This window comes from Balaenoptera borealis (genome assembly GCF_965194805.1).
Source record: "Balaenoptera borealis genome assembly, chromosome: 16".
In the NCBI taxonomy this organism is placed as follows: domain Eukaryota; kingdom Metazoa; phylum Chordata; class Mammalia; order Artiodactyla; family Balaenopteridae; genus Balaenoptera; species Balaenoptera borealis.
In genome coordinates this window covers 29,600,909-29,627,358 of record NC_138872.1, presented here as the reverse complement: position 1 = coordinate 29,627,358, position 26,450 = coordinate 29,600,909, and the positions used below count along the sequence as shown (strand labels likewise).

General features: G+C 51.3%; 1 protein-coding gene across 2 annotated transcripts in view; it reads right to left on the bottom strand.

The window, feature by feature from the left end:
- Positions 1–20,533: 20,533 nt before the first annotated feature.
- Positions 20,534–26,450, bottom strand: part of STK35 (serine/threonine kinase 35) — a 45,349-nt gene continuing 39,432 nt past the window's right edge. Inside the window, exons 4-5 of one of the 2 annotated variants that reach the window (XR_014235939.1) lie at positions 24,463–25,115; positions 20,534–20,733 (exon numbers count right to left, since the gene is read on the bottom strand). The gene's annotated coding sequence lies outside the window, so the exon portion shown is untranslated. Of the gene's footprint in view, positions 25,116–26,450 lie in introns of both variants that reach the window. The other variant, XM_082361445.1, reaches the window with a different exon arrangement.

Below are 26,450 nucleotides of genomic sequence, written 5' to 3'. Positions count from 1 at the left end.
TCATGAGTGCATTTATTCATTCAACTCTGTTGCTCATTCACAAGTGTTTATTAAGCGTCCACTCTTCCCCAAGCCCTGGTCAGAGGCTTAGGACACAGCAGTGAGCATGACAAATGTGGTCCCTGCCCTCATGAAGCCAGGCCTGGGTAGAGGGAAGACAAAGAAAAAAGCAAGCCAACAAACCAGTGACATCACAGGGTGGGAAAGATGACCTCAGGTGGGGGTCAGGACTCATTTAGGTCAGGTGGGCAGAGAGCACCTCTCCAAGGAGGTGACACTGAAGCTGAGTCCAGAAGGACCAGAAGGAATCAGCCAAGCAAAGATGTGGGAGATCATTCCAGGCAGAGGGAGTGAAGAGGGCAAAAGGTTGATGGCGACGCCTGTAGGAGTCTGGGTTTGAAGAGCTTAAATCTTATTCTAAGAAGTCCTCAGACTTTTTAAACAGGGAGTGTTGTGATGTTGGTTTACAGTTTAAAAAATTCTCTGGCTGCTGAGTGGAAAGTGATTAGGAACTGGGCAGGGGAGACAGTGAGGAGCCTCCTGCAAGGGTCCAGGCAAGAGCTGACGGTGGCCGCACCCCGGTGTGACCGTGGAGCTGGGGGACTGATGTGGACCCCCGCACTGTGGAGGCGGCTTGACAGTGGGCGAGAGGAGGAATGAAGGGCACTCCTGGGCTCTTGGCCTGGACGGCTCAGCTTTTAAGTGGGAGCAGCTGTGTTAGGGGGCACTTTGCGTTTTAAAGGCCTCTTTCTGCCTGGGCCCCCTCTGTCTGGCTCCCTGGCCTGTCTGACCAGCTCAGACCTCCTGGGACCAGTCCCTCCAGCCTCCTCTGCTCCGGCCCTGCCCTCCAGGCTTACCCAGGCTTCAGGGACACAGCGTTCGCTTGGATCCTGTGCGGGGACCTGTCAGCTCCAGGCAGCTCCCTCTCCTCCCCCCTGTGCTTTGTTACCCACACATTCAATCCTTCCCGGGGCAGCGGGGTGGCGGGGTAGAAATGGGCTTTGGAGACAGAGAGACTCTCCCCGGACTCTTGCTCTTGGAAGCGAGGCCCCACGGAGAGCCACTCAGGCCACAGCCAGCAGCTACCACCCAGCCCGGCACGACGACGCCTTCGGGAGACTCGAGCCCCAGCCCCCGAGCTACCAGGCTAAAGCCAACAGGAGCAGAGATGAGTGGCCTCTGCCAGGCCCTGCCAAATTGCACTTTCGGGCACACGAGAAGTGTTGCTGTTTCACGTTGTGGGGTAGTTTGTCACACAGCAATAGAGGGTGCCTTCATCTGTGGAGGGTCACACAGACAGCGAGCGGAGATGTGGAAGCCTGGCCTGAGGCCTGGGCCACCTGTACTGCCTGGTCCGAGTCCCCCACGCTGAAGCAGGCCCTAGAGACCCAAGCTGGGCTGGCCACGGAAGGGGTGAGGTGGGGTCTGAAGAAAGGTCGGCGCCCAGAGGCTCAGGGCTTCTAGGTCCATGACCTGAGGGCGTCCACAGAGGGGACTGCCTGCCGGAGCCACCGCCCAGGTGCCACGTGGGCTCCTCCCACCCCAGGGAGTTCAGGGCCTTGACCACTTCACCTCTGGGGACCTTCCCCTCCGCTGCAGTTGCACCCGAGACCTTATATCACCGGGGCCTGGGAGGTAGGAGGCCCACAAGCACCATCTCTCTCCACCTCCTCATCTTCCTCCTCTCCCACCAAACTCACTCTGAAACCTACCCACGACCTCCGACCCTTCCACTCTCTGTCTCTTCAGGCCACAGTCGAGGGGGGCTGCCTGCCGACCCGCCACCTGATCCCGGGCCGCACACTGGGCCAGGCTGAGTCTCAGTTTCCTCGCCTGTGCAGAGGGGAGGACGATACCCACTTACTGGTTCTCCTCGGGATTAAGGATGATAAAAACTACAGAGTAGCACCTGTGTACTTCTGGGAGGGCCACAGGCAAAGGTCCTGCAGCGGGAAGCTCTCTAAGTGGGAGCAGCTGTGTCAGAGGCCACTTTGCATTTGAAAGACCTATTTCTGCCTGGGGCCCCTCTGTCTGGCTCCCTGGCCTGTCTGACCAGCTCAGACCTCCTGGGGCCAGTCCCTCCAGCCTCCTCTGCTCTAGCCCTGCTCTCCAGGCTTACCCAGGCTTCAGGGATGGTGATGTGGTCTGGGCCAGTGACGTGGGCCACCACTGGAACCCGTGGCCACCCAAGGTGTGTGATGGTGCCTGTTGCCAGGCAACAGGCCTCAGCTCAGGCCCTGTGCCCCCGGGGTCAGCTGCCCACCAGCTGGCCTGCTATTTCTGGGCTGTGGGGCTGCCAGTGTCCTCCTAGATTTCCCTCCTCCATCGAGACTGGAAGGGAGGAGGGGGCAGGCTGTGCTCTGGGGACTCCTTAAGTTGCCATGCTCCTTGACAGGCAAATCCAAGTTGGGGGCTGGGGAGTGAGGAATCCCATCATGTTTGGGGCCCAGCGAAGGGAAGGAGCTCGCCAAGACACAGAGCAAGTCAGTGGTGGAGCGTGGGCTCTAGAACACAGATCTATCTCCTAATTTCCATCCCCACTGGCGAGATGATGCAGATGGTTCAGAGATGTCAAGTGACCAACCCAAGATCACACAGCAAGTAGGGAGCAAAGCGAGGATTCCCGCTGCCCCTGTCTGCTCCAAGACATCATTTATGTACCTTGTGGTTTGCAGGTGGGACTGCTAGGCACCTCAGGTGTCTGCAGAAGTGTCTCGGGGCCTCAGAGGGGAGGTGACAGAGAAGCTGACTCACAAATCGGACTCCTCCTCCACTTTTATCCATTTTATTTGGGTCTCACAAGGAACACAGAAAGGCTAAAATTTTTGAAAAATTGCTGACTGATTCAGCACCTTAATCACATCAATGTGAAAAGCGAGGCTCACAGAGGGGAAGGGGCTTGCCTGAGGAGCACAGCAAGGACTAGGAGCCAGGGTTCCTGAGTCCCCAGCCAGGAGCTTCCCAGGGGCAGGGGATGGGAAATGACATGGATAGAATACAGAGGGGCTTTGTATACACCAGGCAGCAGCTAAGATGCTAAGTACTCTCTTTACACCAGTACATGAACATTTTCTTTTACCCCATCACATTACCTAAGCAGCACCCTGTTCATTTCTTTCCCATTCGTCTTGGTATTTGGTGTCCTCAGGAATCATCATGTTATTTATCGAATCACTTGTTCAGTGCCAACCTCCCACAACGAGAAGGTGTGCCCTGGGGGGCAGGGACGAGGTGCATCTCCCTGTACAATGCTCGGTTCAGTCCCAGAAATGATGAAGCCAAGTCTTCACAACACCCCAAGCTGGGACATTTGTCATTTTGGGTCACCCTGTATCCATCCTCTCCTTCCTAGCAGAACCCTGATTTCCTTTGGGGGAATTACCTTTCCCACATTGTGTGGAATCCTCGTGATTTGACAAATCACGTAAGATAATTTCTGTAGTTCTCTCCTCCCTCTGCAGAATATAATAATAATAATACCAACCAGCATTTATTGAGTGCTTTCTGAATGTCAGGTTCTAAGTGGTTTGCACATATCACTTTATTTCATGTTTGCAGTAAACCCAGAACACTGAGGCACCTCCCAACGCATTTACACAGGGCCAAAACGAGCTCAAAGATTAATTTGCTTGGATGCAGCAGCCTGGGATTTGAGCTCAGATAGGCTGTCTCCGAAGGTTTCACACTTTCTCATTGCCCTGTGGGTGTCTTTTCCTCAGGCCCTGCTTCTTCCCTGCTTCATGGTACAGCCGAGGTGGGACATGTGACCGTGTATAGGGCCTTTGACTTCTGAGCAGATGATGCAAGGACGAAGGCTTTGGTGGAATGGCCCCTTCCACAGGCAGCGCCCTGACAGTCTGGTAGCTACTATTCTGGTTCCTGCCTGATTCCAAGCCTGGTTTTCTAGGTTTCACTGCAATTTGTGATCTCCAATAATCTCCCAATAAATTCCCTTTTTACCCAAGTACCAAAGAACCTAACAGATACAAGACCAAGAGGTGATATATCAGTTAGCTGCTGTTGTGGAGCAAGACAGCCCCCCCCAAATTTAGTGGATTAAAACAAGCATTTATTTCTCACAGTCCTGTGGGTCTACTGGAGAGTTCTGATCTGAACCAGCTCCTCAGAGCTAGATGGTCTAGGATGGCCTTCATCACCTGTCTGGCCGTTGACGGGTTGGTTGGTCTGGGGCCTCAGCTGGGATGGCTGGGTTCTGTCTCCTCCAGCAGGCTAGCTCAGGTTCTTCACTGGGTGGTCTCAGAGCCTCAAAGAGCAGCACGTGCTTTGAAACCTCTGCTTGTGTCGCATTTGCAACTGTCCCGTTGGCCATAGCAAGTCACATGGCCATGCCCTGAGTCAGGGTGAAAGGGAACCACCAAAGAGCACGGACAGAGGGAGGGGCACCGTGTGGCCATTCTTACCATCCACTGCCGGCAGCGATTGTTAGTGGTGATGATAACCATTGTCCAGAGAAGGAAACTGAGGCACAGAGAGGTAGAGTAACGCCTAGCAGCCCTGGGTAGAGGCAGAGCAAGGATTTCCCAACCCCCTGGGATCTCTTGCCTAGATCCACTGGTTAACGATGCAGAGCCTGATTTTTCTCTCTGATGTGAAACAAGCTGATACGATAATCCTTCTTGCAATAAGGAAAAGCCATAGTGAAACATTTGTTGTGTAAAATTAGCGAGTCCCATTTCCTGTGTGGAGAGCTGACCTGGGATAATTGTCTTTATGCACAGGAAAATACGAAAAGGACCTGAGAGCGCTTTCCAGGGCCCAGAAAATTCGCCTTCTTTAAAAAATCAATTACCTATTCCCACTTCAGAAAAAACACTTCACACACGCATTTTACATTCTAAGTAGAACCCAGATCTCCCAGCTGAAACCTACCTGAAAATTCTTTTCAGGGACCGAGCGGTCAGACGGTCAGACAGAGGCCCTCAATTATTTCATCTATTGATATTTCAGGTGGCGGAATGCAGTGGTCCCCTCAACAATGAACTGCTTTTTCCATCCAGAAGAAAACCCCAAAGTGTAAAATAAGCCTTGGATTTGGTTTCCCCTCCCACTGCCTGGTCCGCTGCCCCCTGGGGTTTCCTGCCCCCTCCCCCTCCCTCTCTGCACACTTACTGGTCTTCTGGCTCTGCATGAGCTCTGGCATCAGACAGACCCAAGTCCAATCCCTGTTCTACCTCTTTCCAATCGTTTGAAATTGGCTAATGACTTAACAGCTCTTGACCTTGGTTTCCTCATCTGTAAAATGGGCACAATAAGAGTAAATCACAGAGTCAGGGACAACAGTGTCCTAACAAGCCATTCCAGGTGGCAGTACCCTGTACAGAGGCAAGGGTGAGGGAACGATGTCTGTCAAGCACTTTCTGTGGCCTCAGCCTCCCTCAGTCCTGACTGCAGCCAAGGGTAGACTTAGGCTCTGGAGCAGGACTGCCTGGGTTCAAACCCCGGCTCTGTCACTTACCAGCTGGCTGACTTTAGGCAAGTCACTTCATTCTTTGTGCCTTGGTTTTCTCATCTGTACAGTGGGGGTGTCTGCTTCGTAGAGCAGATGCACAAGGGAGCAAGTAAGCTATTACCTGGCAAGTGCTGAGGGCGACACTCTCTCCTCGCCCTTGAGGGTGGGAAGAAGAGGGTGGGTGAAGGAGGGCATTGGTTGCACCCTCGGCCTGTGGCTGCTGCAGCACCGGCCTCCCACTTATCCAGACCCCCACTCAGGGCCTTGGCACTCGCTGTTCCTCCCCCCAGCCACCGCCTGTCTCGCCCCTCACTCCAGCCAGGCCTCTGCTCAAACAGCACCTCTTCAGGGACCCTGCCCTGCCACCCTGACCCCTCCGTCCCATTGCCCTGATTTCTCTCCTTCCCAGCACTCAACTGCCTGCTGCATACTTGTGTTTGTTTATGTATATCTGTCTCCCTGCACTGGGCTCTAAGTGCCAAGAAGGCAGAAGCGGGCGGGATGTGCTGATGATTCTGGGTCCCTAGTGGTCTGCCTGGGCCTGGCTCAGAGTGACCCCTCCGTGACCGTGACCCTCGCTCCATGACTCTGAGAGGGAGCCCGGCCCCTGACATGCGTGCATGGTGCTGTAAGGTCAGTCACCAGTACCACTCCCTGGGGGCAGAAGAGGACGCTGAGGCTGGCAGAGCCCCTGCCCCGCCTGGGTCACTCTGTGGGCAGTGGGGGCCTGGGGCCTGGGCTGTGCCTCTCCTGGCAGCTCAGGCCATGAGTCTCAGCACAGGAAAGGTCAGTGAGCAGACAGGCAGAGTCTCAAGTGAGCACCTGCAGCCCAGGTGTGTGCGGGCAGGGGGACAGACAGCCTCTCAGGGTCCCCACTGCCCGTTCGGGGTAAGGCCCCCGGGCAACAGCGTCCGGGACATACCAGCGCCCCAGCTCCTCCCAGGCCCCGGGCGTCCGTGCAGCCTCCTTTCAGGGCCAGTGGGCACAGTGAATGGGCTGTGGGGCCTGTCGGGGCGATTAGGCAGCACAAAGCTGAAGGGTTGGCAGCTCAGGATATGGCTGGGGAAGCTTCTCTGGGCAAACACATAATAAAGGCCCTGCCTGCCCCTCTCACCCTGCCGGGTGCCAGATTATGTAATTTGTTGATGCTGCAGGTGGCACCCACCCAACCCTCTGAGAACTCTGCCTACACCCAGGAGATGGGTCTCACCACCCCAGCCCGCCCAACACACATGTACATGTTCGAACATGCCTGCATGCACACACACACACACCACTGTCCAGAGGGAAGCAGGGGCTGGCTTTGGCATCAGTCACTCCAGAAGTCTTTCTCTCTCTTTTTTTTTTTTTAAATGCAATCTGCCTTTTCCTTTCTTTCTTTCTTTTATAAAGCTGTTATTTATTTATTTATTTTTGGCTGTGTTGGGTCTTCGTCGCTGCGCACGGACTTTCTCTAGTTGTGGCTAGCGGGGGTTACTCTCTGTTGCAGTGCACAGGCTTCTCGTTGAGGTGGCTTCTCTTGCTGCAGAGCACGGGCCCTCGAGCGCGCAGGCTTCAGCAGCTGTGGCTCGCGGGCTCTAGAGCACAGGCTCAGTAGTTGTGGTGTACGGGCTTAGTTGCTCTGCGGCATGTGGGATCTTCCCGGACCAGGGTTCGAACCCGTGTCCCCTACATTGTCAGGCGGATTCTTAACCACTGCGCCACCAGGGAAGTCCACTCCCGAAGTCTTTATTGAGCACCTACTATGTCGCAGGCACCCTTCTAGGTGCTGGGAATACAGCAGTGAAGGAACAGACAAGCCGACTGCCCTGGGGAAGTGACATTCTGGTAGGAGAGAGGGCAAAAAACACGACAGATAGATGGCAGGTGACATGGTGAGGTGCGCTCAGGACAAAGACAAGACAAAGCCAGAGAGGAGGAGGATGACAGGAGGGGAGGGAGGGCGCTGGGAGCTGGTGCGGGGTTGGGGAGGACATTTCCAGAGAGCAACAAGTACAAAGCCCTGAGGGGGGGCACGGCCCTGATGTGTGTCCTCAAAACAGCACAGAGGCTGGTGGGGCTGGAGCAGCATGGGTGAGGCCAGGAGGAGAGAAGACGGGCAGGGAGGGGACAGCGGCAGACCCAGGGCCTGTGTGCCACGGTAGGACTTGAGTTGGCACACAGGGTTTCTGAGGGTGAGCCGGGCTGAAGGCACACAGTTTCCTATCTACGAGCAGAGCTGGTGGCCTCTCACCCCTTGAGGCCGTGGCAGGGGCTGGAGGGCACGTCCGAAGTCACTGGGCTGCTTCTCCACACCTGCCCCCTCCCCCGAGATTTGCCCACGCATTATTCTGAGCTCCCCCAGGGGCTCCAGAAGCAAGAGGAGCTGGGCAGGAGGGGACAAGCACCCTGCCACCAGTGGCCCAGGCCGGACAGGCCAGGCAGGGCTGTGGCTGCTGAGAAGAGAAAGAAGCGCCAGGTACTGCCTGGTGGTCAAAGGTCTGAGCCCTGAGCCAACTTGCCAAGCAACCCCTACCCGTTCTCCTCCAACTTTTAACTCCAACTCCAACTTTACACCAACAGAAAAGTTAAGAAACATGCAATGAACACCCATATACCCTTCAGCTAGACTCACCAATTGTTAGTATTTGTCACAATGCACTCCCTCTCTCTCTCTCTCTCTCTCTCTCTCTCTCTCTCTCTCGCCTTCCCGTCCTTCCCTCTCTTCCTCCTTCCCTTCCTTCTCTCTCTCCCTGGAAGGACAGAGTGAGATAGAGAGGGAAGGGGAGAGAGAGAGAGAGAGAGAGAGAAAGTATGGAGGTATATAGGTAGAGCTATCGTACTTCAGCATGTACCCATGTATCACCCAGAAACACGGGCATTCTTCTCTACAACAAAAACACCAAACACCAAAATAACCAAAATGTTTCACGTTGTTACAATACATTGTTGCAATAAAATCAGCATATAGTCTATCATCTTATAGCCCATATTCTGAATTCCCCAAATGTCTTGATAATGTCCTTTAGAGCTGTTTTATTTGGACTTTATTTCAATCTCAGGGTCCATCAAGATTAGGAACATCACTTGCTTTAGTGCCTGACCTAGAATGAACCGTGTACACTGCACCACCCACGTCACCTATTTTTCCTTTTATGACATTGACAGTTTTAAAGAGACAGCCCCGTTGTCATGTTGAATGTCCCTCCATTTGGGCGAATCTGATTGTTTCCTCGTGATTAGATTAGATTTGGGTGGAACCTTTTGGGCAATAACACTACAAAGGTGAGGTCGTGTCCTCCCCAGCGCATTATATAAGGAGGGAGTCATGCCAATTTGTCCTGTCATCAGTGATGCTAAATGTGATCATTTGATTAAAGTGGTTCCAGCAGATCTCTCCATTGTAAAGTTAATCTTTCCCTTCGTAAACAATTCATCTGTTTAATGAATGATGATATTTGAGACTGTGTGAATATCCTGTGCAAATTTTCCCCAAATTTTCACAGTGATTTGAGCAGCTATTGATACCTTGCCTGAATCAATTATTGCATTGGTGGCTGCAATATGGGAATTTTCTTAATTCTATTACCCTTTCTACATTCTTCTGTAAATAAAGTTTTCCTCTCCCTCCCCTCCTTTTTTTGGTAAGATTACCACACACTTATGGATTCTTTTATTATTATTACTATTCAATGTATTTAAAAGCCATTACCATCATTGTTCATTTTGATGTTCAAACTGTTCCAAGTTTGACCTGTGGGAGTCCCTTCAAGCTAACACTTATGTCCCCCAACTTTTTTAAATAACAATTTTATTGAAGCATAGTTGACATATTTAAAGTGTGCAATTTAGTAATTGGTGATGTGAATACATCCAGGAAACCATGTCCGTATTCAAGATAGTGAACACATCCATCACTCCCAAAACCTCCTGGTGTATTCCCATTCTCATTTCATAGTCCTCCCCTCCAGCCCTTCACCATCCCCAGGCAAGCACTGATCTGCTTTCAGTTACTATTGATTAGTTTGCATTTTCTAGAGCTTTATATATGAGAACTAAAACATTGCCTGCCATTTCAGTAAACAAAGGATGTTGCAGCCATCACGCCATCACATTACAGCTGCCCAGACGGTGAGCCCTGAGGGAACTCAGGATGGAGACAAACGGGGGCTGCCAGCTGCCAAGCCCATCTAGCAGTCAGCCACTGCAGCCATCCTCACGTGCACCCTGAGGAAACTCAGGGTGAGAAAACACAGGAGGAATGATTTCAGTGAGCCCAGCCTCTTGCATCATCCCATACATAGAAAATCACTAAATTCTTTAACTTGAGATGTCTGGTTTTCTTTTATTAACAGTAATCCTTTGATGTTCCGACTACCTGGTCCTTTGCTGCAAAAACTTCTGTATGTCCTGGCTTAGCCCCCTTGCCTCTTTGGAACAGTTTTCTCAGCATTATCTGAGATGCTATGTCCTGGGTTTAAGTTCTCAGAAAGTCTGCCGAATAAAACATAACTCTCAACTTTTAGGTTGTGCATGTTTTTTCAGTTGACAGTATATACAGAATCACTTTTTTGTATTTTTTTTTTAAATGTCTGGTTGCTTTTAAGTCTAGTTCCTTTCACTCAGCATGGTACTTTGAGATTCATCCATGTTATTGTGTGTATCGAGTTCATTCCTTTCTGTTGCTGAGTAGCACTCCATTGTATGGATATATCACAATTTGCTTATCTGTATGTTGATAAGTTGATGAACATTTGGGTTGTTTCCAGTTTGTGGCTATTACAAATAAAGCTTCTATGAGCATTTATGTAAGTCTTTGTATGGACATATATTTTTTTTCTTTTTTCTTTTTATAAATACATATCAGTACCACTACTCTTTTTTTTTATTTAATTTATTTATTTATTTATGGCTGCGTTGTGTCCTCTTTGCTGCACGTGGGCTTTCTCTAGTTGCGGCAAGCGGGGGCTACTCTTCGTTGCGGTTCGTGGTCTTCTCATTGCGGTGGCTTCTCTTGTTGCAGAGCACAGGCTCTAGGTATGCGGGCTTCAGTAGTTGTGGCTCGCGTGGTCTAGAGCGCAGGCTCAGTAGTTGTGGTGCATGGGCTTACTTGTTCGGTGGCATGTGAGATCTTCCCACACCAGGGTTCGAACCCCTGCCCCTTATATTGGCAGGCGGATTCTTAACCACTGAGCCACCAGGGAAGTCCCTATTTCTTTTTCTTTTGGGTAAGTGTCTAGGAGTGGAATAGCTTGATCATATGGGAGGTATACGTTTAAGTTTTAAGAAACTATCAAAGTGTTTTCAGTGAGGTGATACCATTTTCCATTCCTTCCAGCAGTGTGTAGGAGTTCCAGTTCCTCCACATACCCACCAAGATTGCCATGGTCAGTCTTTTTAATTTTAGCCATTACATTAGGTGTGTAGTGATTATCTCATTGGGGTTTTAATTTAATTTTTAAATTAATGACAAGTGATTTTGAGCATCTTTTCATGTGCTATTTGCCATTTGTTTATTTTCTCTTGTTACATGTCTTTTCAAATCTCTTGCCAATTTTTTATTGGATTGTTTTCTTATTGTTCAGTTTTGAGAGTTCCTTAAATATTCCAGATACAAGTCTTTTTTATTAAATATATGCTTTGTAAAGATTTTTTTCCCAGTCTGTGTCTTGTCTTCTCATTCTCTTAAGTGACTCTTGAAGGGCAGAAGTTTTATATTTTGATGTCGTTCAGTCCATCCATTTGTTCTTTTATGGATTGTACTATTGGTGGCATATTTAAGAGCTACTTGCCTAGCTAACACGAAGATTTTCCTATGTTTTCTTCCAGAAGTTTCATTGTTTCACATTTTACACTTAAGTCTATGATCCATTTCTTTCTTTCTTTTTTTTGGCCGCACTGCATGGCATGTGGGATCATAGTTCCTCGACCAGGGATTGAACCCGTGCCCCCTGCAGTAGAAGCGTGGATTCTTAACTGCTGGACCACCAGGGAAGTCTCCCTGTGGTCCACTTTGAGTTAAATTTTGTACACTGTTTGAGGCATAAATTGAATTTTTAAAAAATGTTTATCCAGTTGTTCCAGTACCATTTGTTTAAAATGCTATTCTTTTTCCGTGGAATTGCCTTCATAACTTGTCAAAAATCAGTTGGTCAAATACGTGTGGGTCTATTTTTGGACTCTATTCTGTTATATTGATATACACATCTATCTTTATGCCAATACCATACTGTTCTGATTACTGGAGCTTCATAATAATTCTTGAAATCAGATAATATTAGCCTTCTAACTTAGTTCTTTTTCAAATCTGTTTTGACCATTTTAGGTCCTTTATATTTCCGTAAGAATTTTAAAATCAGCTTGTCCGTTTCTACAGAAAATCCTGCTGAGATTTTGATTGGAATTGCATTGAATCTATAAATCAATTTGGGGAAAATTGCCATCTTAATATTGAGTTCTCTGACCCATGAACAAATACAGCTGAGTCTCTTTATTCCCAGTAGTTACTGTCTATACAATCACCATGAACACCGAATTGGTGAATACTGAGCCATCGCTCCTAGGGAAAATACAGGGTTAGGTTCCTGTGAACCTCTAATCACAGTTTTGTCAACTGATCAATAAGTAAACTTGTTTTATGTGTGTTTCTGTTTAAAGGTATCTTTTGTCATATCTACTGTTGATTTATTAACATTGAATTCACAGCCCACAGCATTATAACTCAGGCCTGAACAAAGTTTATCTAACACAGGAGTTTTTGTTAAGGCACCTCCCAGACTTCTTGCACAAAAGAGCACCAGAGAGCACTTCAGCACTATGCTTGGGGGTCATTTTAAAATCACCAACAAAAAGGACAAATGTGAAAAACATAGTGCCAAATAGACTGTGAAAAGGACACTTACTTAGAGTCTGAAACAAGAAGACAGAGAGTCAGGGACTTCCCTGGTGGTGCAGTGGTTAAGAATCCGCCTGCCAATGCAGGGGACATGGGTTCGAGCTCTGGTCTGGGAAGATCCCACATGCCGTGGAGCAACTAAGCCTGTGCGCCACAACTACTGAGCCTGTGCTCTAGAGCCTGCGAGCCACAACTACTGAGCCCATGAGCCACAACTACTGAAGCCCACGTGCCTAGAGCCTGTACTCTGCAACAAGAGAAGCCACTGCAATGAGAAGCCCTCGCACCGCAACAAAGAGTAGCCCCCACTTGCTGCAACTAGAGAAATCCCGCGCAGCAACGAAGACCCAACACAGCCAATAAATAAATAAATAAATAAATAAATAAATTTATTAAAAAAAAAGAAGACAGAGTGTCGCCTTATTGACCTCAGCTGGGAACATGCGCGTTGTGCTGCCCTGGGCAGCCTGTGAATCTGTGGCAGCACGGCCATCACTGACTTGGGTTCGCAAATGAACTTTAGAGAGTAAGTGAATTCGCGAATGCAGAATCTACAAATGAAAATCGACTTCTTATATCTCTCCATTTGTAGGTTTTCTTTAATTTCTCTCAGCAATGTTTTCTAGTTTTCACTGTACAAGTCTTTCATATGTGTTATCCCTAAGTAGTTCATATTTTTTGATGATATTTTAAATGGCATTATTTTTTCTAATTCAATTCCTGATTTTTTCATTGCTGGCATAGAGAAATACAATTGATTGTTGTATATTGATCTTGTATCCTGGAACCTTGCTAAATTCAATTAATTCTAGTAGCTTTTTTTTAGATTCTATTGGATTTTCTTTTTCTTTTTTTTTTAAATTAATTAATTAATTTATTTTTGGCTGTGTTGGGTCTTCGTTTCTGTGCGAGAGCTTTCTCTAGTTGCGGCAAGCGGGGGCCACTCTTCATTGCGGTGCGCAGGCCTCTCACTATCGCGGCCTCTCTTGTTGCGGAGCACAGGCTCCAGACGCGCAGGCTCAGCAGCCGTGGCTCACGGGCCTAGTTGCTCCGCGGCATGTGGGATCCTCCCAGACCAGGGCTCGAACCCGTGTCCCCCGCATTGGCAGGCAGATTCCCAACTGCTGCGCCACCAGGGAAGCCCCAGAGCTCACTGTTTTAACCACCCTCCAGAGCTGGCTGGGGAGGGTGTGTGAGGGTCTGAAGAAAGGGTGGGGCAGAGAGAAAGTGTCAGAGAAACTGCCCTGGGCAGTGAGTCTGGGGCCCTGAGAGCAGAGAACTGGCTGGGCTCTGAGGCGAAGGCAACTGGCTCAGCTCCGCAGGCGTCCACGGCTAACCATCTTTTGTTCCCAGATTACTGCCCATCTGATGACTTAGGAAAACGAAGGACGGCTTTTCTGTGCTGGAATTGGGTGACCTCATCCCCCAGAGTCCTGTCCACAGGCCTGGCTGCCTGTCCAGAACTATGGGACACAGACATGGACAGGCTGCATCCCACCGGAGACTGGGACCAGCCCCAAGTCTCTTAGCCCCTTAGATCCATCTTGCCTGGACCAAAGTTCTCAGGATACGTCCTCTGTGTGCCCCTCGCCTGAGCCCACACCTCTGCCTTGCTGCCTTCAGGATTGTCAGCATGGTGCACAGCTGGGGGCACAGGAACATCCCTGTGATGAGGGAATCAGGTCTAGATGTATTTCTTCTATGAATCTGCAGCACCCAGCAGAGTGGGTGCTCAGTGAATGCTCCAGGCTGCAGGAAGAAAGCGAAGTAGGTGTCGAGGAGCTCCGTGAGTCCATTGAAGAGATCACAGTGCTTTTATTCAGTGTTCAAAACACTTTATTTGTATTAGTTCATTGAACTCTCAGAATAATCTTGTGATGGTGTTTATCATCTTCTCCAACTTAGAGGTGAAGACAACGAAGCCCAGAGAGGTTAGATAAGTTGCCAAGGATCACACAGGAAGTGGCAGACCTGAGACTCTAACCAGACACTGTATTTCAGACCCCAGTCTCTTAATTGCCACAAAATACTGCCTCTTCACCCATCTCTTCTCTGTCCTCAGCCCTAGAAGAGTGCTGACACATAGAGGCACTCGATACATATGTATTAACTAAATACCCAGCATCGGGTGGTTCCCCTGCTCGCACCACACAGCTGGCCACTGTCCCAGCTCTGAATAAGGCGCCCTGGATCTCTTCTGGCTAATTTGGTTATTTCCTTTCTTTTTGAGCCCAGGTCTGTAGGGCTGTTATTAATAATGGTAGTACCTAACCTTTATTAGAAGGAGCCATAGGCACACTCGCTACTTGCCTACCCAGCACCCAGTCTCCCCTCAACCTTAGTGACAGGTCCACTGCCCCCTTGTGTCCCAGCCTCCTTGGCAGCAAATGTGACCCAATGCTAAGGTCTAGCCAGTGAGAGGTAAGTGGAAGGGTAGTGTGGGACTTCAGCCAAGTCTCCATGAAAGGAGAGGCAAGCTGTCTTCCTCCCTCCCTCTTTGCTATCACCTGGGATAAGGAGAAAATGCCTGAAACTCCAGCCGGCTTCCTGGACCGGGAGGCAACCTTAAAGGTGGAAGCCACTTGCTGAAGATGTTGGAGCAGGAAGCCAGAAGGAGACCCCTGATGACTTCATGTAATCAGCACCAGAGCCCTGGATTGCCACCTCACACTTCTTGTATGTGAGAGAGAAACTAACTTCCCTCTTGTTTCAGCTGCTGTTATTTGGGGTCTCTTGTTTAGGCAGCCATACCGAATCCTCACAGACACAGGTGTAGTTATTATCTCCATTTTACATATGAGGAAACTGAGGCCTTAAAGAGGTAGAGCCCGTTGGTGTGACCCAGGCAGTCTCACGGCAGGGCGTGTGTGCGCCCCGATAACTACAGGAGCCTCCCAGCAGAGAGCTAATTGCTCATCCTGCTGGGTAAACACTCGCTGGAGGGCGGCTGGGCTCTGCCAGCGTGGGAACCAGGAATGCGAGGGTTTTGGCAGTGGCCTTGGTCTGCTGGCTGGGGGAACTGCTCTCTGTGTTCTCACCACATTCGAGTTGTCTGAGCTGGGGCCCTACAGCACTTTGGCAGGGGACCCAGACCATGGTTATTAAATTCCTCATATTTTGATCTGCCCTCAAGGAACCAGTTGACCAAACAGAAGCAATTATTGGAGGCTTTTGCAAGAGGGAAGTGATTCCAGCCCCATGTGAAACATGATGGACGGCTAAAGTCCCCTGACAGGGAATTAGGATCTGAGAGCTGCAAAGAAGATCTTGTTTAGCATCTCTCAAAGTGGGCCTCGAAGCATTTTCCCGGAACACTAGTGTCAGGAGATGTTAATAGGCGTTCAATGTGGAAGCACTGGTGATCCAAGAAGCTTGAGAAACAGAACTCACTACAGCACTTCTCATAACCTTTACTGTACATTGGGACATGGAGGGGAGCCTTTCTTAACAGTATTTGAACTTGAGCCTCCCTCCCTTTTTCTGAGGAGCACCTTAAAGGATGTCTTTCCTCTGTAAAAAGGATTATCAATATCATTTATGGCTAGTTTACTTCCCGTGAGGCACCATGCTATGGAATATACATGCACTATCATTAATCCTCAGAAGAATCTACGAAGTGGGGTAATGGTATTATTGCCATCTCACAGATGAGGAAACAGAGGCTCAGAGAGTCACAGGTCATGGTCACAGGGCTGTCAGCATAAAGCGGTAATCCCAGCCTCTGTCTGGCCCTGGGCCCACCATCCGACCCAGAGAGGAGAGACGTTGCCACAACCCACAGCTGGTTGGAGGCAGTGCCGGATCTGGATGCGGGCTTCTTGACTCCTGTTTCAATTGTTTTTTCATATTTTCTGCTTCTAAATTTATGAACATATGTCAGGTGGTGGGTGATGTCCATCTCCCTGCATCGTCCTTCCCTCCCCGACACCCAGAGCTGTGGCCAAAAGACCAGCTAGAGATGAAGCAGAGCCTCTGGGCCTGGTTCTCCCCCATCACCCTACATGACCTCTTATCCACCCCTGTGGACGTGACACAGGACCCAGGGCCACATCCCTGAGCTGGACCCATCAGTTCCGGGCCATGCTGTCTACCACAGGCCCAGCTGTAGACTGCTCTGGATGTGTGGTTTTTACATTTTGAAATGGTTGCAGAAAAATAATATTTTGTGATACTGTAGTGCCAGTCATATGAAATCCAAACTTCAGTGTCCACAACTAAAGTCTGATTGGCTCACAGCCACACTCACCTGCTTGCATACCGTGTGTGGCTGCTCGTGTGGGAAAACGGCAGAGCTGAGCGGCAGCAACAGGCGCCCGGGGCCCGCAAAGCCTAAAGTGCTTACTTTTTGGCCCTTGACAGAAAGAGTTGGCCGATCCCTGTTCCAGACGAAAGAAATTAAAGCCCAATAGTATCATCATCCACATCTGGTGATTCCTTCTCAAGTAGGTGGTTTCATTCCACTTCTCAGGGGTTGGCGGGAATGAAATGGACTGACTAAACCTCAGGAAGGGAGAGGAGTTGCAGGCCAGGCCAAGAGGGTGGAACGGGCTCAGGAGCCCGGGGTTCATGCGATGGTGCTGCCGCTACCCTGCAGGCCCCTGAGCGAGTTCCTTCCACGGGGCCACGTTCCTGCAGGTATGATGTGCTCTCATCCATGTACTTTGTAAGCATGTAGTGAACGCCTACTATGGGCCATGTCGGGCTCTGTTTAAGGATGTAGATTATTTATATACATTCACAGACATGCTTGTGTATGTATTATATACACGTATGTAACATAAAACTTTCTGCTAGTGGTAACTGCCCTAAGGAAAAAGAAAGCATGTTAAAGAGATAGAGATGGTGATGAGGCGTTTCTTTAAATAAGGGGGCCAGGAGGGCTCTCTCAAGTGCGTGAGCAGAGACCTAAATGAAGCAATGAAGCAATGCCTTCCAGGCAGCAGGAACAGCAAGTGCAAAGGCCCTGAGATGGAAATGTCCTGTGTGTGCTTAAAGGACAGCAGTAAGGCTGAGACGGCTAGAGGGTAGAGACTGAGGGGCGCTGGTAGCAAGAGGGTCTGGGGAGTAAGAGGAGGAAGATGGAGAAGGGCCTATAGGCCAAGGAGAGGGTCTGGGTGATCCCCTAAGTGCAGTGGCGCCTCAGCGGGTTTGGGCCATGACCTGTTCTGATGATTTAAAAGGAAATCTGTGTGGAGGCTGGATTGAGGGGTGGGTCTCAATGCCACAGGCCCTCCTTTGGGTCCTCAGGGGGGATCCGATGAGGCAAAGACCTCCTGGGAGGCGGGAAGGTGCTGCAACTCTCCAAGTCGAAAGACTAACAAAGGCTGGGATGCCGTGCCCGCTGCAGTCTGTCAGGGCCCTGCAGGCTGGGGGCCGCAGCACAGCCTGGAGAGGGCTGGGGGCCGGGTCAGACAGCAGGTTGGACCAAGCGCAGGTTGGATCAAGCCTCTGGCCTTACCTCGTCCAGCACGTCCCCACCACGCTCGCTCCACAGCCTGGGAACTTCCCTCAGTCTCAGACCGGGCACACCATGGTGCACCTGTCTTCTCCGAGTCCTTCCTCCTCTGGATCTGGAGCTCCTGGCCCGCAGGGCCTACCTGGTTCACAAGCACCGAGTAGGTGGCTGGGAGCAGCTATCTACCCAATGACTGAGCCAGAGGTTGGAGTCGGAGGGACTTGTGGGAGCAGGGTGGGAGGGGACAGGCAGTGAGGGCCCGGATGTGTGACCTCTCCTTCCATGGGAGAAGAGCACTCCAGATCCCTCCCTCCAGGGCCTGGGTGACGCACTCTCTCCTCGGCAGAGCCTGGCCTCAAGAGACCCCGTGTCACAGTGATGCGTCCCACGTTCCTCATCACCCGCGTCCAAACCCGACACACAGTGAGCCCCTCAAAGCCCCTCCATTTCTGATCCTGGCCCTAATTAACCCCACAGTGCCCATGACATAGGGAGAGAAGGAAATGCTCTGGAGTACCCACCACGTATGTGGCATGAAAACCTTCAGTCCTGCCAGCCATCATATGAAGGGGATATTTACTATTTTGCAGATGAGAAAATCAAGTCAGAAAGGCCATCTGCCTCAAGGTCAAGGAGCCAACAAAACAGCAGAGTTAGTGTGCGTTCTCTGAACTCTGCACCCCACGCCTGCTGGAGCAGACTGGATCTGAATCTAAAGTAGCTATTTACTATTCTCCCTTACCCACCATTAGCAGTATAGTGGTGAAGACATCTGTAACACCCACTAGGACGACCACAAAAGACAGTAACAAGTGTGGGCAACGATGTGGAGAAAGTGACACCCTCGCACATGGCTGGTGGGAATGTAAAATGGTGCACCCTCTTTGGAAGACAGTTTGGCAGGTTCTCAGAAATTATGCTTCTTTACCATATGATGCAGTCAGTCTACTGCCAGGTATGTATGTGCTGAAGAGCATTAAAAACACAGGTCCACGTAAAAACCTGTACATGAATCTTCATATTAGCATTATTTGTAATGGCCCCAAAAAATGGAAAAAATCCAAATGTCTATCAGCTGGTGAGTGGATACATAAAATGTGGTATTTCCATGCAATGGAATACTATTCAGCAATAAAAAGGAACGAAGCACTGGTATATGCTAATGACGTGGATGAGCCTTGAAAACATTATGAAGTGAAAGAGGCCAGACACAAAAGGCCCCACACTGTGTGATTCCATTTATATGGAATGTCCAGAACAGGCAAATCCATAGACACAAAAGGCAGATTAGTGGTTGCCTATGGCTGTGGGGTGGGAGGAGCGTGCTTGGGAGGGGATGACTGCAAATAGGCATGGGTTTCTTTTTTGAGGCGATAAAAATGTTCTGGAATTAGACAGTGGTGATGGTTGCACAACTCTGAGTATGCTAAAAACCACTGACGTGTATACACTTCAAAAGGGTGAATTACCTCAGCAGTTATTAAAAAAAAAAAAACGTACTTGTGGGTTGTTCTCCTAGCTCCAGGCTACTGCCCAGGCTAAGCACAGAAGTATCCTTTGCCAGAAGCTTCATCCCCAGCAGCCACTGGACACCAAAGCCGGGGCCTGGAATGCAGCCCGTTTGCTTTCAGATTAGGCAGGGAGCCCCGTCTTATCTTTTCCTCCAAACCTACATTCCAAAGTCCTGACTCTGTCCTCCTGCAGCTCTATTATTCCTGGGCTCACCAAGTCTCCTCCGGAAGAGCCCAGGTGGTGGGTCCCACGTCAAACACCAACCCTTTCCAGACTTTTAAGCTTTACTGAGGCAGTGCAGTGCCAGGAGTCAGGGTCTGGAGTTCAGCAGGCTCCGGGAGAATCCCAAACCTGTTTCTTTGGGAAAAGCAACTATAGAACCATTTGTTGAGAGCCTACTAAGTGCTGGGCCCAATACTAGGTTTTTATCGAGCCCTCAGCTGCTCTGAAGGTAGTTATCGCCACCACCACTGTACACGAGGACACGAGGAAAGGGACGTGCAGCCAGGCTGAACCGCCTGTCCCAGCCGGCATGTGGCATGTGGCTTTTCCTGGTGCACCAAGCACTCAGCAGTCTGGATTTCTCTGGGCTTTAGTTTTCTCCTCAGCAAAGGGGCACACACCACACCTACCACGCAGGCCAGCGAAGGTAACAGAAGCGCCCGACTTTTAATAAATGCCAGTCCTCACTCCGTATGGAATGTGGTTTCTGCTGGCCAGGCGGAGGGAGATGGGCTATGTGCTCTGCCCTGCGCCCCCTCCCCCACCCCCCCAGCCAATCACTGGTCCCTGGACACGGGTGCTACCCCCTCACCCACAGAGCTGTTTCGCCCAGCTCCTTTGAGAGCCTGTCTCCCAGCTGAGCTTTCCAAAAATGTCTCCTTCCCCTTGCTGCCATGGTTGGGAGACTCCTCTCATCTCTACATTAAAAATCCCTGAGGGCAGAACTTGCAGAAGCACAGAGCTGGGGCTGGAAGGGCCTTTGGATGTCTGGGGGGCTGGCAATGCTGGCTGGGCCCTGGGCCCCTGGGGAGAGCAGACCAGGCCTGGTGTGGCTTCCTGTCCCAGGTGTGGAGGGGGAGGACTACCCAAGGCCACCAGGCGTCTTCCCATCAAGCAGCCGAGTGTCCTCTTCTCCTGCCGCTCACCCCACCAGGACCCAGACAAGCTCCTCCAAACAGGAGGCGACAAAACCACAGAGCACTTCTTTTCAAATCACGTATGGCTTCTTTGACCCCATCAAATAACTTTATTCACACAAACGTCCCTTAATTTACAAAGCCTCAGTCATTCATACACATTAGGGGGATCCACAGTGTTCAAGGAACTTAAATATAATGTATCATACCAACCCAAGTAAACCAAGTACAAAAAATATTCATATATAAAGTTGTTCACACGTAGGTCCTAGATTACCAGCTTCTGTGCAAAAAAAGAAAATAAAGAAAATAGATTAACTAGTCTTTGAAACTAACCTTGTGCCTGGGTTAAACCCTCCCTCACACCCAAGTCGGCCCCACACGAATACGAATCATTGCAGCAACATTCTCGCCTGCTCTGATGGAAAGAGGCGCCTGGTACACAAAAAGATTTCTTTAAAATGTCCCTAAATGAACTCCCTTCCTCCTGTGGCCTCTCAGGGAAAAAGACGGGGGGGCCTCCTTCCCGTTACCCCCAGTCTAAGGACTCCTGGAGCTGCTGGCAGTGGACTCATCCCTCGGCTATGGATGCTGATATCAGCCAACCTCACGGCACATCCTGGTCCCCCGCCTCCCAGGGCATCTCTCCAGACAGGAGCCCCGGCCATCTAAGCCTGGCACGGCAGGATCAGAGACGGCCCGCACTGTCCCGAAGGCTGTGCCTCAGCCCCAAGCCTGGGGCCTGGAGAGCGGAGCAGGGTAAGCTCTTCTCAGGTCGCCAGGTCCTAGGAGACTCCAGCAGCTGGGCCCCCAGACAGGCCCAGGAGAGGGAAGGAGCAAGAACCAGAGCCCCACTTAGAGGCAGAGCCACCAGCGCCCCCAAGATGGGCAGGGAGGGAGCGGCACACGAGGAGCAAAGGTGGGTGGCGCACTTGGTGGGTAGGGCTGGGAGCCCGGGCGGCGGAGCAGAGAGTTACGGGTGGAGGCCCGACTCCTACCTCTCCAAGCTTCCTGAGGCTGAAACCCAGACATCCACCCAAGCAAGATCTGTCTTCTAAAAAGGTAAACAGCCAACAGCAGGAAAAGAAAGATTCCCACAATGCCCGCTCTTTTCCTTTTCTTAGAAAAAGACTCAAGCAAAAAAAAATTATCTTATTGCTCCAAACACTGGTTTTCTAGGAGATAACTGATATGTTAAGGAGCGAGATCCTGGAGGAAGAGAATGAGAGGCGGGGAATGAAGGCTGTGAGGAAGGTGGTGAGTGGTCTTAGCACCGCAGGGTCGGGGGCAGAGGGGGTGCAGGGCCTGTGCCCCGGCCCCCTGCCTTCATTCGCTCTGGGGTCACCACTGGCAGTGCCATAAAGGAGCCAGGCGCCGTCCAGAGGGTCAAATCTCCACCCAGCATGGGGCATGTTTCTCCTCCAGCTGTAAACACGGTATTTCTTAAGTAAACATTTAATACACTCCCTCAGAAAGGCAGCCATGGGGGCATGAACCACACGTGGGTGAGAGGAAAGAATTCCATTCTCTTGTCCCAGTACCTCTGGGATGAGAGGGTGCTAAGGCCTGCGACCTTAGTCCCGGTGCCCAGGAAGGGGTCAGATGGAGCTGGTCTCCGAGGAAGAGACTGCGTCCTCCCAGCTGGAGGTAAGAGGCGGGACCTGCTGGGGAGGAGGTGGCCGAGAGTGCACCTGTCTGCAGCACAGCCCCATCCCCAGCAGAAGCTGCTAGTGAGCGCCCTGTGGTGGCTGAGGGTCACGTGCCTGGCTGCAGCTCTTAGGAAGGGATGGGGCGAAGACTGGGGCGTTCATCCTTCCACGAGGCTAACTGTGGGCGGGGGGTGAGAGTTTAAGTGGCAGATGAACACCGAGAGGGAGAAAGAAGCCTTGTACTGCCAACTGAGCCAGGCGGTTGGGCGGGGAGGGCAATGGAATAAGGCACTATGATCTGTCTTGCTGATTCCTCTCACTGAGGGGGGATGGAGCTCAGATCCGTAGGGCTGAGGCCCAGATCCTCCCTCCAAAGGCTATCCTTTTCACAGATCCCAGGAGACAAGAATAACTGACTGCTATTTTAAGGGTTGGAAACTCCTAGAACTTGGACAGGACTAACAAATTGGTGGCGCTGAGATGATGATCCCCAGAGCGGCTGCCAGGCCCGAGACCCAGGTAAAAGGCAGGAAGAGACGACAAGGCTGACTCCAGTGGGAAGAGATGAAGAGTGGCTAAGGGAGAGGACGGCTACCTGGGCCTAACCGAGGCTAGTCTGCCGACTGGGCAGAGCCAGCCTTGACTTCGGGCTGACTTCCACCCGGCTGCTGGGTGTCCGAGGTGGATGAGTGGAGAACAGGGGAGGGAGAAGAGAGACAGGCACTTGGGGCTAACAAGCTGGGCCTCAGGAGCTAGGGAAGGAGGTCTTGCCACCAAGCAAGGACGGGCTGGGCGTCCTGCAAGACAAGGGTACGTGGAGGCTGGCTACCCCGACCGAGGCTGCCCACCTCACCCGAAAGGTATGGCCACCTGTGACCTACAGCTCCAAGACCTTAGTCAGAGCTAAGAGACCTGGGGAGGGCGGAAGGGAAGGATAAGCAAAAGGTAAATAACCTGTTAGGCTTGAACCCTCACTAGGACTTCAGAGTGTGGGCTGCGGCCAGGGACAGGTGAGGGTGCCAAGACCGGGGACTGTTTTTCCCACGTGCTCATGGACAGACAGACAGCTGCCCCCGAGGGAAGGCGGGGAGGTGGGGCAGAGAAGGGGTGCACACTGCAGTTAGGGGATGTGCTCTCCCAGCTGCAGCTCAGAGTAGACTCTAGGTTGTCTGAGAAGTCAGAGGGAAGAGACAAGAGACAGGTGATGACAAAGAATTTCAGCTCAGGGAGGGGAGGGAGGGGCCTGGTCACCTCCTGCTGCCCTGCTGGATCCTGCTAACCACAGCTAGCCATCTGCCCAGGAGGAGGAAGAGGACTTGAGAAAAGGCGGAAAGAATGTGAGCAAACATATTGCTGAGTTTGCAAGTCTGGGCTGATGCTGTGCTGGTCTCTCCCAAACTCCCAGGGCCGAAGGGCTGCGGCTCTGGGGGGAAGCCCTCCTTGGTCACACACCAACTTAAATGCCCTCCAACATCTCCCCTATCCATCCTATGCTGGTTTAGAGAAAACAAACAAAAACAACTAAACACAAAAGAAGAATTCCTTTTCCCTTCCTTGCTTTGCTGTAATGGGGTGAGAAGCCAGGTGAGGGGCAACTGGGACAGCTCTCCTTCTCCTGGCAAGGGGAGAGGACACCCCACTTCAGAAGCCCAGGAGTAGGGAGGTTGCGAGAGTCGTTGGAGAGCGGAAGAAAGGCTACAGACAGACACTGGAGGTGGGGTCACAGGGTCACAGCCAACAAGCCCACAGGCACCTAATGGCCATGGTCCACCCCGTCAGCCAGGTCCATCCTTTCCCATCAGACACATTTCCACTGAGGGTAGCCCCTAACAGTAAGTCCCTGCAGTGAGGGACATGATGCTCGGCGCTGTCACCATATGTGACACCATGGGGCCGGCACACAGGGCACACCCCTCACTGTGAGGAGACGATAGCGGCAGCCGGTTCAGGACACCCTGTTCTTATGGCAATGGTCACAACTGGGTCTTGGGGACTCAGGCGGTGTCTGACGACCTGGACATCTGGCGGGTACATCTGGGAAGACGACGATCCAGGAGGCAGGAGGTGACGGGAGCTGAGCTCACAGGAGTGACAGATGCCTGTCGAAGACCCAGCTGTGTCCCAGGCAGAGGTTTGGCACAGTTTTTTCTGGGAATCATCCTCTGGGAGGAATATCACTAACAGAAAGGTAGGCTTGTAGAGTTGGGGTAGGCTGGCCATTCAAACGCCAGGCAGTATGAGATGATCACCCTCTGTCCCTTCCCCCCTCAGAACTCCTGGTTTTAAAGGGCAGTAGAGGGAATGGATTCCCTCTGTAAGTCCTGGTGTGGCCCTGGGCTTCCAACTGCTTCAAGAGGACATACCCAAAATACAGATCTTCTTTCTCGAGTTCTCCTGGCCAAGCCCTGCTCCTCCCCTTCCAGGTGGTTCTTGGCCTCTGATCATCTCCAAGGCCCAAGGGCCAGCCAGGAGCAGGCCACCAGGGAGTCCAGCAGTTCCTGCACCTGGTGGGGAGGCAGCACAGAGGCCTCCTTCTGGCTTCATGCCCCCCATTCCAGGAGAAATCCCCAAATTCTCCATGGAGGGGCAGGCCTTCTCTGTGGAAGTGAGGTGTTATAAGCAGAACTAAGAGATGGGTAAAAGAAAGAAGACAGGAAAAATAAAGGACAAAAACAAAATAGCTCCCTAACCCCTTATAAAAATTAAAAATGAAATTTATACATATGCTTTGTCCATATTGAGTTTCTTTAAAGAAATTGGTGCCTGTCCACAGCATAGCTTCCTGTTCTTCTGAAGTCTTAATCGTTGAAATTAAAAAAAAAAAGGGGGGGTGGTGGAAGGAAGACAGAAAATAAAAAAATTAAGCAAAACTAAAAGGAGGGGGAAAACCCAAACAAAAGCTTCACATTGCTGGAGATCCAGCTGTTGGGAGATCGCCAACCGGCCAAGCCACCGCCTGTACCCTCTGCCGTCCTCTGTGCGAGACATGATGAGACTGTGGGTCCCGAGGATCAACCTGAAAGACAGAAGGCAGGGAGAGTGGACGTGGGTCAGTGGGCATGGGGCACCTCCAAGCTCCAGATCCCCCACTAGGTGCCAGCACCCAACCCAGATGAACTCAGGAGCCGTGCCATGCTGGGAGCCGGGGGAGTTGGTTTCTAAACACTCTCTATGGAGTGAATCCATCCTCACTACAACCACCATGCCGTGGACATGTTATCCCCCTTTTCAGATGAACTGTGGTGCAGCTTAAGCACCACGCCCCAAGTCACATCATTGGAGGGGTAGACTCCAGCTGGAAACCCAGGCACGCTGGCCCCAGCCACAAACCCGAGCAAAAACCCCATCCCTCTGTCCTGGCTTCCCCGCACTGTTAGGAGAAAGATGTCACAGGACCCAAGCCTTCTGTCCCCGCAGCCTTGGCAGCCCGAGTTCCCTCATCCCCTGACCCCTACCCTCTGTGACCAATCATGCTGCACTGGACGTTCACAGCAACCCTCTTACCCCATTTCAGAGACAAGAAAAGTGCGGCTCAGGCCTCTGAGAACCTGCACCAGGCTACCCACCCAGGTCATAGAGGGACCAGAGTCCCACAGGCAGGGGCAGTGTTGGTCTCCGAGCCGCCCGCTGGGCCCCATGCTGCAGGACACTGCCGTGCTTAGGAAGGAGGCTGCAGCCAGAACTGTGGTCCAGTCCACAGTCTCTGCCACTGGACTGTGGGCAAATTTGAGTCCTCTGGTTCTTTGGTCTTGTCACCTGTACCACATCACAGGTTATTACAAGGACCAAATGAACGAATACGTGGAAAACTTACAACAGTGCCTGGCTGTATTGTTATTAGCTATTATTTGGGAATGGCCTTGGTGCCAGGCCTCAGAACGAGACCGGCGGCCAGCCTTTCAGGGACCTGTTCTAATGGAGGCCTAGAATACAAGAACCCGCAGAGATTAGCCCTGGGCCAGCCCCCACCCTGCCCAGCCCAACTTTCCCAGTCTGAGTCTGATTAGAGCTAAGTATAGCCCTAATACTGGGCAGGCGGGCCACCCAGGGCAGCAATGCTCCGTGGCGACCCATGGTCTCATCAGAGTTTCCAAGTGCCCACTCTCACCCTGAATGACTGAATCAGACAGTCTTACTCGGTGTGTGTGAAATCCCCCCACTGGCTTCAAGGCTCAGTAAGCTCGCTGCAGCCTGACAGGTATGCCCTCCCAGCCCTGCATCCTCCCCACCACTGCCTGCCGCCTGTACAGTCATATCACACTGGCCTGTCATCCTCAGGTCCCAGGGAGATGCCTGGGTAGTCCTCACGAGAGGCAGCAGGGTACTGCGATATTGGACAGTTTTACCTCTC